This window comes from Rhipicephalus microplus, chromosome 2, assembly GCF_043290135.1.
Source record: "Rhipicephalus microplus isolate Deutch F79 chromosome 2, USDA_Rmic, whole genome shotgun sequence".
NCBI classification, from domain to species: domain Eukaryota; kingdom Metazoa; phylum Arthropoda; class Arachnida; order Ixodida; family Ixodidae; genus Rhipicephalus; species Rhipicephalus microplus.
In genome coordinates, this window is record NC_134701.1 from 269,429,421 (window position 1) to 269,442,428 (window position 13,008).

The window sequence follows — 13,008 nt, forward strand, 5'->3', positions numbered from 1 at the left end:
CCACATGTGAAACTCGAAACCGCGAGGCGCCAGCTCAGTCATCCAGTAAGCGGACGTGACCCCAAGCCGGCGCTGTTGCCGGTCCTTAAAGACGAGATGCCCCTCTACTCCCCCCCCCACCTTTCTCACGGTCGCATGCAGCATCAAGCTTCCCTCGACGTCGGATGCCCCTTATACCAACAAGTGTGTGCTGACGAAACCCCCATAGGCGTCAGTGAACTGTCCGTCAACGCCCGCCTCTAGCGTTCAACTTTACGGATGGCCGCTTCAGCGTGAAGGCCTAAAAGCGAGTAAACAGTGCAGTTCCTCCATGTAGTGTGATTGTGTTCTGTTTGTCACTATAGACAAACGGCAAATATGTATGGTGACTAAAATCAAGTGTCATGTAGGTTTGCGCAGACTCCGTCCGCGTCCTTTTAGCGCAATACCAATTAGCCTCAAGTACAAATAACCATCTCAGAAACATGCCCTGTGACAATATAAACGCTTTCTGTAACGTGACAGCACTCACGCTACTAGGAATTGAGGAAATCCCATAAGGATCTCGCTTTCTTTTTTCTGGAATATTTTTATTGTAGAAATTTAGAATTTGCTGTTATAACAGCCGTGCAAATCGAGTCGATGGATCGGCAGCGGCCTACTTGTAAGGCATGCTTCAGACAGCCGTTCCACGCTCTTCCCTGTCTGCCGCTATAGGCTCCGGCGCCAATCATGACACAGCATTTTCTCTCCGCTTTCTTTTTCAATAATGGTGCGGCGGCGACATTGATAACGGCCGACGGCCGCCAGCGTGTCTTTCAAGGACTGATTCACAAAGTTGTCAGACGATACGTCAGAACGACGGCGTCCGCCATGACGGATCGTTTCTTCGGCTGTTTCTTCGTTAAAACGGCACACCGCGTTGACGTTTACCGGTGCCGTTAATCTCATCGACGCCTGCTTTTTGAAATGAAAACTTTGAGAAAGCGCTGTGTCATGGTTCGATGGCGGTGACGAAACGGTATGGTTTGCCGGCTGTGGGAACCAAGACCAAAGAGACAGTGCCCACCTGTTTTGAATTGAAAGGAATATGAAGGTGGCAGAACGCAAAAGAGCAAGCAAACAAGAAATGAAATGTTGAATAGGTGTACAGGCGCTTCGAAGGCCCTGAGCGCGTGAGGCTGAGCGCACATTACGCAGCAAAAATATGCTAAACACCGCCAACAATTACAGTTACGGCACGCCCATTTTGCAAGCCTACGGGCCTCATAATACACGCCCGCACATTCAGATGCAAACCCATAGCGACGAAAAATCCCCTCACCTCCACATCTCCCATGCCGTAGCAGAAGTGAATAGTAAATCATGCGGCAAGGAGTCAATGTGACAGTTAGTGACCACACGATGAGAACTTTACTGTAAAGGATGGCTGCTTGCTGAGCTAGATGGTTAACTTCGACCCATGTAACAACGAGCAATGCTAGCAAGGACGACAGAGTGTGAAGAGCGCTCTTTTGCACTCTGTTTCTGCCCTCCATTCCAGTTTCGACCGCTTTCGCATGTGCTGAATTGTAAGACGCCACGCCACCTGTGGTTCTGACGTTGTTCTTTGGCAATTGTGTTATCTATTGTTAGCCGGTACATAAATATCAGTTCGCGTGACGATCACTACGCATCATCATCATATCCTCGCGCAAATCGAAGATTGAAGATTATTATCATAACTGCACTCTATACCTACTTGGAGTCGTTGACACTGTTTCATGAAAATTAGTGAACAAGGAATTGCATGCAAATAAGCCGCTACCTTGCGCATAACTTCCGTGCAACGCACATGCAAACATCATGCAATAATATAACGCTGACTTTTGGCCACCAGAATTCGTCGAAAATTTCCATAGCATCCAATAATTTCCGTGTATGTTGCATGTTCGTGAACGGGACGGCTTCATGCTCGCCCACAGTGAAGTACCAAGTACTCTATATTGTTAAACACTTTTTCCAAACACACCAACAATGTTTTATACATTAGGACGAAGAAAAACAAAATAAATTTTGTTCGCCAAAACACAGTTGCACTGAAATTTTTAAGTTTAACTTTCAATAAGCGCCTTACCGCGTACTTTGTTGCCGTCCATATACGATTAAGCAAACGCTGCTATATAAATGAAATCGTGTTCTTACTTAAGCGTTTCTTGAATTCACTACTGGGCTGCACTGAAAATGCTTTCAATGCGTCAAAGACAATGATTGGACAGGTAAGGGTTAAGGAAACAAGCATTGGTGACTCGAACGTCAAGTTTTGACTCACGGAGACGATGGCGAGGAGGAGGCAAAGGGACGTCGAACTCCCACGCGTCGAGTGACTCACGGCGATGTCATCGGCGATTTGTGTTTGGACGACGTAGGGAAACTAAGGCGGGCGAATAGGCCGATTCGAGCTATGCGCTAGGAAGTCTTTTAGCGCTCGCCGTTTTTACGGAGCCTTCGCGCGATCGATTCTGCCGTGTGCGGGTAGAAAGAATTGCACGAGCGCGAGCCCGCCGCAGTGCGCGGTGTAATCCAATCGCCCGGCGTTTCCTAGCACAGGCGCATTCTTGAGCTTCAGGTACGCGTTTCCTCCATTCATCGCGAAATGGAACGATCTCCGCGTTGCGCATAGGCTCTCGCGCCTAAATTCCCCTGCTTAAGAAGGGACAGTTCAACTTCAATTATTTGCCAGTATTGTGCTGATTAACAGTACACGTTTAATTGAGGAAGTAGCGTGAAAGAAAAAGCAGCACAAGAAGGAACAGGAGGACCGGACGAGGGCTCATCTGGTTTTCCTGTTCCTTCTTCTGTCCTAGTCTTTTAAGGAAAAAACGATAGATGCCTCATCGAACGCGAGAAGTTGACCAGCGGCGTCAACACGAGAAATGCAGTCACCACGTGATGACGTCGCCGTATAACATCAACGTGAAGTCACAGATCGCTTAATAATGTGACGACCTGATGACGTGACGTCCCACGAACGATAACGTCACATGACGCCATCATCACATGATATCAACGTTTGGTCAGTGGAGGGCTGATCACGGAGGCCGTGCAGAACCAAATTGCCTCCGATCTTGGAGGCAGTGCAGAACCTCGTTAAGTACAGGAAGCTCTCGGAGAAAGACAGGGAGGAATTAACACATCGACTGGGAAGGAAAAGGTGATGGCTTTCAGCCTTTCACCTTCTAGTTGTCTTAGCATATGGGACCCTGCGAGTTTTGCGCTACTTCATCAAAAATTATTTTTTTACAAGCTCGCCCAAGTTTCAGTACGTTAATGCACACTAGCGCTCCCGGCGCTGCATTTCAACTACTGTTGTGAACAAAACAGGCTGTGCTATCACGAGACGCCCTTCAATTCGCATACGCTGCATTGCGAGAGAACATCCGATCTCCGAGTGCAAGCGCGAAATTGCGAAATCAAGTGCTTGACTCGCGCCACGCGAAACCGTACGAGGTTTTCTTTTATGCGTCGATCCTATCCCAGATAAGTTGGGCGGAAAAGACCACCCGAACTTGTGCATTATAATTCTTTCCAGGTTCTCGAAATTTTCCTCTCTCGTAGCCACTTCATTGCGTCGCTGGAAAACAGCTGACATTCTCACCCACCCTACACTTTTTATTTGTATTACTACGTCTCCGTGGCAGCTCGACCCAGTCACGTGCTTTACATTTACGTGGTGGTCAACCGGTCTTGGGGTCAGTATGTCGCTTAGCAAGGTATTAGGTACGGCAGGGTTTAAAATACCTTCAGCATCACGATCACTGAATCTCCTTAAGGCGGATGGAAACGTGGTGAAATGTCCCGTTTTAAACCGGAGCAGTGATCGGGTTCAAATGAGAACATCGTGAAACCTATAGTGATAATAGAAAAGTAATATTGGCAGGTTGGCTTTTTTGAAATATTGCTTGTCGAGTACCAGATACTCGCCGATGCCAAACTTTGTTGCCAAGACGTTCCGTTTCGCATCGTCAATCTGAACCTTTCGATTCGAGCACATCGAATACAACGTGGTTCACTGTTAACGAGAACACTCGAATGAGCACATTTCATATCGCTCCCCCCCCCCCCCCCCCAAGTGCAAGTGCATGTGGAAACATTACTCGTGCACGGCACTACTCTGTCAAAAGCCACCCTGATTGTCAACCACCAACAATCTTATGCAAATGAAAGCCTTTAGGTTTTTGCAAGCGAGACAAATATCGAAATTACACGCACGCAACTGTTCCCTTTAACAACAAATCCGCTTGTACAAGCACACCTGTGCTGTTTTCGAAACTGAAAACTCTTATTCGGGATTCTCTATCAGAGCAGAGCCTCTACCTATCCCCGTCACGAAGGATAATAGTGGCAAGGTAATCCTGATTTATCTGTCGGTTTCACCATGACGCAAAACAGTGCCGTAAACACCACACGTGTTTTTGTGACACAACAGCCCGGACTCAAAGCGACCTAATCCAACCAGACTTAACTGGAGTTACGGAGCGGTACTCGAACCCAGAAACCCGAGTCGGAGGTCTGCACGAAAAAGGGGACAGGCTGACTGTTCCATGTGCGATGTAGCAGCGTCAAATGACGGGTGCCTCCCCCCCCCCCCCAATCGTGCGGGTTCAGAGCACATCCGTCGCTGCCGTCACTTCAAAGTGCGCAACAATTCCATAACGCGGAGAAGCCCGACAGGTTTCTGACTAATCGTACACATGGTCCCCCAACGTCTACGGAACCGGCGACACCGGCTGACAGCCGTTCCTTCTTGACACAGTGTTACTGTCACATCGTGCAACACTTGAGTTGGAAGGAAGTCAACGGATGTTCACACACAAAAAAGAGGTGTGGGGGGGAAAAGGGGGCTCATACGAAAATATTGCAACGATACAGTTGCACCCTTCGCGCCAGTGTCTGCCAGCCGGCAGCATCCCGTTTCATACCTACGGCTGTCATTTCTGTCTAGATGGAATAATAATGATTATCGTGGTTTTACGTAATATAACCACGGTATCATTGTGAGAGACGCAATAGTGTAGGGTTCCGAAAATTCCGACCACCTCGTTTGGTTTTATCGTTTTTTTCTTTTAACGTGCACCCATTCAAGTTCACAGGTCTCAAGCAGTCTTGTCTCCAACGAAAACGAGACTCCCGCGCAGTGACTCGAACTTTCGACCTTCGGGATAGCGGTAGAGCAACATAGCTATACAACCACAGTGGGTGTCCACATGGAAAACAACTCTCACCAAATTCTGACACGCCTAGAGCAATGCTCACGCAGCTGTAAAACCGAGAACGGGACTCGGGAATGTGCGAGTAGCGACGCAGTGACAATTCGGCAGCGGGTTGCGCCTCGCTTTTCCTCCTGCCCGCTGATACTCTGGAAACTTCTGTCAGATCGAGCAAACTGGCTCCGACAACCGAGACGCCTTAGCATGCGCACTTCGGCGGCATAGATAACGATCAGCACACTCGACAAGCAGTCGCACAGAGACCGGCAAAAGCGAAGGAGGGATGTAACTACGTTCTACTCACTCATGTGCAGGAGCAAGAGCGCCAGCAACCGTCGACGTTCATTTCCCGTGCGTTATCCTTTCTCGCCGAAAGTAGCCACACTTTCACCAGGGCGGCGCGCGCTCGGCAGCGCGAGCAGCGGCGGCGGAGAGCGGTGCGGCACGGTGGCCAGCAGCAGCGGTTGGGCACGAGGCGCGTTCCGAACTGGCGGCAACGAGGCGCTCGCCATGTTTGCCCCGCCGAAGGCTCCGCCTCCCCGCAACCCCCTCCGACGCCGAAGGCATCCGGTTGCAGGCACGCCGCTGTCGTTGCTCGTCGAGGCAAGCACAGCCGCATGACCGTTCTCACACGCACACCCTCTGGCAATAGTTGCAGTAACAAGACCTGAAGTCAATCCTGTGTGCTTCGCGTCAGACGGCTGAAAGATGGCTGCAGTGACTAAATTAAGGTTGCGCTGCGCTACATTGAAAATTGATCTGATCAGTGCGTGGAGCGTGGTAAAAGAGGCCTTTTGAGACGGGGATAACGTGAACACGTCCAGCTACAATGGGAGCCGTCAAGTTTCGCAAAATCGTAATTTGCCTGGATCCGACTGAGGCGCCGCGATTGCATTGACCCTCGTTTAAAACGCTGCACCCAAATTCTTGAGACCCCGAATTCATTCGAACTGTATGCTAATTTATGCACAAGTGTCTTATGGGTTTTTCGCTGGGTGTCTGATCCGTGTACTTGACCACTCTGCACCCCTTTAACGCAGTTTTAATCATAGCTGATGTTTTGACGCGTTGGTGCTTTTACAGTACTAAGTGAAGGCAGTACTAAAAAGCTAGACAACACTCACTAGGGCGTGTGTTTGTTTCTGCATCAGCATTGACCTCCGAGGCATTATATGTTTTTCTTTGAGGGGGGGGGGGGTGATCTGTTATTAGCGCACGTGCATCAGTTTCAGCAACGAAGTTTATCAGAAATAAATACAGATGTCATGTTCACAGGGAAAATACCTGTAAGAATAAGTCATGGACGCCTCCTCACTCTCTGTGAATGACTAATGCTACGTAATAATTTTAGGTAGTACCTTATACAGTGCACACTAAGTCATCAATGCGGGGCTTGCTTCAATTTCGACGCAGCGTGATTTTCGTAAAGCAACACATGTGCTAAAACAAAGTAAAGCAAATATATTCCTACCCCTTACGCTGCTCCAAGAATTTAAAATAGTGTAGCGCAAATCTTAGCCATGAAGAATTAGGTACAGTATATCAGAATCACCTGGTACACCGCTTGTTTTCTTGAGTATGTCGTTGGAGAAAAGCCCGTGCCAAGGTTAACTTTGGCCGCTTTGAATGAAAGTGGCTGCGCGGTTATCGTTGTCAGCTCCGTTCATCTAGTAGACCACTGGGAGGGCAGGTCTCGCTTAATTGTGGCAGGATTGACCGGTTGCTCTAATGCGCCGCAGACTATTAGCTGTTTTCGTATCAACCAGTCTAGCAGCCCGACGAATTCCCTCCTCGCATACGGCTAAGACCGTGGACTTAATGAATGCTGAACACAGGGCTACCATTCTCCAGATATACAGCGGTGCCTTGGCGTCACTCAGCAGGTGACAAAACGAGGGAGGCGAAGCGAATACAATGAGCAAGCCAGTCGCTCAGCTTCCACAGTCAGTCCGCCACAACGGATCAGCGGTTACGGTGCAAGGCTGGTGACCCGATGGTCGCGGGTTCAATCCCCACGGCAGTCACATTTCGGTAGAGGTGAGTCGCTAGAAGCCCGTGTGCTGTGCAGTATCATCATCAGCAGCAGCAGCCTGACTACACCCACTGCAGGGCAAAGGCCCCTCCCATGATCCGCCAATCAACCATCTCTTGTGCTTTCCGTTGCCACGTTATACCCGCAAACTTTCTAATCTCATCGACCCACCTAACTTTCTGTCTCGACCTTGTGCGTTTGCCTTTTCTGGGAATCCACTCAGTTACCCTTAATGACCAATGGTTATCCTGCCTACGTGCTACGTGTTCGGCCCATGTCTATTTCGTTTTCTTGACTTCAATTATGATATCCTTGACCCCGGTTTGTTCATTGACCCAATCTGCTCTCTTCTTGTTTATTAAGGTTACGCCCATCATTTTCCTTTCCATCGCTCGCTGCGCCGTCCTCAGTTTAAGCTGAACCCTTCTTTGTAAGCCTCCAGGTTTCTGCTCCGTACGTAAGTACTGGCAAGATGCGGCTGTTATATACCTTCCTCTTGAGGGTTAGTGGCAGATTACCATTCAAAATTTGAGAATGCTTGCCGAATGTTATCCACCCTATCCTTATTCTTCAAGTTATACCACTCTCATGGTCCGGCTCCGTGATTACTACCTGTCCTAAGTACACATATTCCTTTACAACTTCCAGCGTCTCTCCACCTATAGTGCTGTTTTCTGCCGAGACTGTCACACAATACTGTAGTTTTGTGCATATTAATTTTCAGACCTACGTTTCTGCATTCTGTGTCCAGTTCAGTAATAATGAGCTGTAATTCGTTTCCTAGGTTACTCATCGAGGCAATGTCATCAACGAATCACAGGTTACTAAGGCATTCTCCATATACTTTTATCCCTAACTATTCCCAATCTAGGGTTCTGAATACCTCCTGTAAACACGCGGTGAATAGCATTGAAGAGATCACGTCCCCTTCCTTACACCCTTCTTTATTAGGATTCTGTCGCTTTCTTTATGGAGGACTATAGTGGCTGTGGATCCTCTGTAGATGTCTTCCAGTATGCTTATGTAGAGTTCTTCGATGCCCTGATTTATTGTGACTGCATTACTGCTGATTTTTCGACTGAGTCAAACGCCTTTCGTAATAAAAGAGAAGAAAAGTGAGCTCTGTAACTGTCTCTAAGGGAGAGGACACCTCAACAGTAGCTCAAGAGGGATGAGGGTAAAGAGGGATTAAAAGGATAGGATTAAAATGTATGGAGATAGAGCGGAAGGAGAGAGCGAGGTGCAGGGACAGCCACATGCGGAAATAAGGAGAAGATAGCAAAGATGGACATGGTCGCAGGAGTCCGAGAATGGGGCACCACTCGGCGAGAGCTCTTGTCGGCGTCAGGAGATGGCGTAGGGCGAGCCAGTCGGCCAGAGCTGCGCTGTCGTCGGAGATCGCGGAGGGCACAACCAGTCGGCACGAAATCCAGCGAGCAAGTCCACCCTTTCGTAATCTATGAAAGCTATGCATAGAGGCTGTTTGTATTCAGCGCATTTCTCTATTACCTGATTTATAATATGAATATGGCCTATTGTGGAATAGCCAGTAAGACATCCTGCTTGGTCCTTTGGTTCATTGATAAAAGAACACTAAATGGTCGACATTTCCGAAGCCCTCCTCTACGGCGTCCCTCATAATCATATCGTAGTTTTGGGGCGTAAGGCCCAGATATTATTATTGTTAGCTTCAACACCCCAGCTTTCTCTGCGTAAATGTATAGCAACAAGATTGATGTGACTTTTGTTTTTACAGTTTCCTTCAAACAAAACACGGATTATTGTTATCATGTTCCACTGTTTCTACAATAAATATTTACTGGCCCTCACACCCCCGGAAACGGTCGTAGCTCTGCCTAGTCCTTTTCTCTCAAAACGGATGACGTCAACTCGCAGAGTCTGGTGGACTGCACATAGTGGACAGTTGAAGCAAGCTGCTCAAGCACCTAGAAGCAAGCATGAAAAGGACACACGGGTATACACAGGACGAGCGTAAACTAAACTAATAACTGGTCGTTTGGGGGAAGAAAGCTAAGTATGAGTACTGTGAGAGAAGGAAAAACAAGAGTGACATGCCCTATGCACGCTTCAAGAAAAGAACCTACCGTACAACTCTGTTAAATTTGTGGCTCCTATCTAGATTTATTTGTCCTCGGTATGTCTAAGTGTCATTTACGTGCGTGCTCCTCGGAGTTCGAGCAGCGTGCTGCAAGCGTCGCGTATGGCTGCTTAGGCTTCTCGGGCATGTTAGGACCGGCGCCAGGTCTGACAATGGATCGGCGTTCCTTTTGATGTTCCTTTTGAGTCGCCAAACGGGTTGGCGGCCTGTGTCCGCCATGTATTGTTCCCACCTGGCCGGAGGGTGCGGCGTCCTGCCGCCGCGGCGCCGTGAGCAGTTCGGGAGACCACCGGTGCAGCTTCTTCTTTGGAAGATGACGGCGGCGGCGGCGGCCGGGAATCGTCCCGCTAATTGAACGAATCGTTCGGCACCATTTGAAGCTTGTTTACGGCGGCCCTTTCGATGGATGCAGTCATCAACTTCAGACCCCTCGCCCAGCGACACACCTTGACGGGGGGGGAGCCGCGTTCGTGCCACATGGCCGTGCGGTGACCACGCTTCAGTTTTGAACGTTCGCGTGGACCGTGCGTGCTCGTCACCCTCGCGGGTAATGTGTGGTCCGTGATTGGACGGTGCCCTCTGTACGCGGTCCCCGATCTAGGGATCTGGGGAGGACAGACCCTTTATAATGAGCCCCCACGGCTCATTCGGAGTGCTTTTTCGAGTGGAGAGCTCGCCATGTACGAAGAACGCCACTATATATCTAAACTTTCTTATTGACCTCTCTCTAATGTAAATAAACGTCTGTTCTCTGTTTTCCCATACAAGCATTGCTTCTCGCTATAAGGGACGAGTCCGATGGGAGCCAGCTACCAACGACGAGACCCACAGGACTCAGGTCCCAACAGGCAGTGCATATGTGCGGAATTTATTCAGACAATGTATGTCCCAGCGTATCTCGTGCTTATATTAAGATCTCAAGCATAGAAGTGTAGTCAGCCTCATGTGTATGTACTCAAACTTTGCGCAAGCCCCTCCTTTCAACAGTTCGCCCCGCGACGACGTCTCTCGTTGTCTTTATTCGTGTTTTTCTGGCGAGGGTTTCTATCTCGTCTTCTTCCCAGGACGCGTGTAGAGAGTCGGCTGAACCAGTTCAAGGCTCTTCGCCCTGGCGCTGTACCCAGACAAGCGTTTGCCTCTCACGCGCAGCCGCCCAGATAAGCTTGCGGATGTCCCGAACTGGAATAGTGGAGGGGGCTTATAAAATCCCGGTTTATATTTAAGAAAGACGTTTGAAGATGCGTGCTAGCTACCTTAAATCCGTAACGCGGACGACGTGGCTTAGCTAGTTGCATGCAGCACTACGTAGGAAAGATAACGTGGAATCAAACCTGAAATCAGTATTAGGGAGAACATGTAGTGTAGTGCACATGTGCAGGGTGTAGTGCACATTGTTCTCAGTTGAGAAGGGGGTGGGGGACGCTTCATTCGCGTGCTTACGATCAAAGCGCAGTGTAAAGTCGAGATAGTAGAGGGAGGGTGCCACCCTCACCCACACCTCATCTATGTATGCACGCTTGTGATATATATTTTATAATCTAGGTGTATGGTATGGTATGGGGAACCTCATTGAAGTCCTGAGTATCAGTCCAGGACTTATGCTGGCTTCCCACGTCGGGACAGAGAGGCCAAGCCTTTCGGCCGCCACACGGGCCATCTGGACAGCCGGGAGCCGGTCCGCCAGCGTGTCACTGTGCAGCATTCACTGCCCCCACTGTTCACCGTGAGAAACCACACCGGACATTTCCGAGCAGCGCCAGAGCATGTGTTCGAAATTGAGCAAGCCGCCACACTTACTACAATAAATTGAAACCCCGCAGTCCGGATTAATTTTATTCATGACGACCGTGTTGGGGTACATCTAGGTGTAGGGTCTCCAATAATTGGCCAGTAGTTTTACACGAAAAAGAACTTTGCTCTCTAAAGTATGGCGCAATTTTTCTACTCACAGTGTGCACAATAAACTTTCATTCGATCGAAATGCACTCGCAATACCGCTATTCGTGTTATCAAATGTCTAACGGGAAAACCATGCCCTTGCCGCACTTCTGCGCGGATGGAACTGGTAGCTTAAGGCGTCCCACCATGCTGCTCACAAGTTCATTCACGTTTCAACTTCACTCAGCCATGGAAATCTGCTTCACGGTACAAAAGGTACAAGTCAAGGCCAATATTCGGGCTATCTGATGCACGTACTGCATGGCTTCTGTTCTTTCGCCTTTGAAGTAAGCAACCGTCCCCACTCTTGTCGACGAGCTAGCTTGCAAATGTACCAAGAAAATGCTCTCGCATAAACAGTCGCATGCCGTCACGCACACCTTCAGGAATCCACGTTCGAAGCAGCGAGATCAAAACGGAGACGCTGGTTTGGCACGTGCCAAACCAACGCTCCAATTATTTCGATTGTCTCAGGTCCTTCTGGCCTAATATTTTATTTCATGGAGCGCAGTTAGCGGAGGTTGCGAAGATCTTAACCTTGATGTGGATGGCTCAGCCGCGCGCCCTCGCCCTCATGGAAGAGGGCGAATTTTTATCGCCGACGCATGCGACGGCGGCGCCCGACAGAAGCCGATGCTCACTCTGCCATTGCAACTTTTTCGTGCGCGGCGCACAGCTTATACAGCCTATCCTAACAGCTGCCGCTTTTCAACGGGAAAACCATAGGTGCTTCATAAAGTGCAAAAAAAAAAAACTGACCGTGTGCTTCGACGACAGCACGAGTTGTATAAAAAAATGACATGACTCAATGACGTCATCATATGACGACATCGCGCTGCGTGATGCCACGTGATGAAGTCATCGCATGAAGTCGTCCCTGGGTGGGAATGAACCGATCGTGGGGCGCTGCAAAACCAAGTTGAATGCAGAGTGCTTTCATGGGGGATAGTGAGTTGGGGAGAATCAGCACAATCGACAGAAGAGGAGGTGGCTTTCGACTTCGAGTTGTTTCTGGGCGAATGCACCATAACACCGAGTGACCATTACGGCGCCTCGAGCCCGTTCAAATCTCGCAGCTTGCTGGACCTTAGCTTTCAGCCCGCAGTGGTACAGCTTAGCAGCTAAGGTACCGCACTGCTAAGCTCGAGGGCATAGGTTGGATTCCTGGCCACGGAGACCACATATAGGTTGGGGCGAAATGTAAGAGCACCCGTGAACGTAGACTGAGGTTCACACTAAGGCACCCCTGGTAGTCAAAATTCACCCAGATCTCCCCCCCCACCCCCCCCACCCCCGCTTTGGCGTGCCGCATATTTATATTGCGGTTATGGTACGTAAACTTCACCTCAGTTATCAGACCTCTGCTTCAAGTAGGGGTTCCGGGATTTGACATGTCGGCTACTTGCTTCTTATAGCAATATAAAATATTAATGGTAAATGTACATTGCTTACGGGCACGAAAAGTAAGCAGAGGCGAATATCCAAGGGTCAAAAGGAACAAGCAGGACATTCTTCTTCTTCAAAACTTTATTGTTTCTCCTGTACATGACGCAAATGCGTCACCCTGGCTATTACCATGATGGAACAGGGAGGTCGAGCCTCCGGGTCCTATCATGGGCGTACTGGACAGCCAGGATTCTATTATCGTAAGCTGCTATCTGATGAGCCTTTCTAAGCGGTCACACGTAATA

General features: G+C 49.2%; 1 protein-coding gene across 2 annotated transcripts in view; it reads right to left on the reverse strand.

Moving 5' to 3' along the window:
* LOC119169988 (sodium-dependent dopamine transporter-like) overlaps positions 1–5,739 on the reverse strand; it is a 121,739-nt gene extending 116,000 nt beyond the window's left edge. For both annotated transcript variants that reach the window (XM_075881390.1, XM_037420997.2), the window contains exon 1: positions 5,533–5,739. The gene's annotated coding sequence lies outside the window, so the exon portion shown is untranslated. The remainder of the gene's footprint in view (positions 1–5,532) is intronic.
* Positions 5,740–13,008: the final 7,269 nt, after the last annotated feature.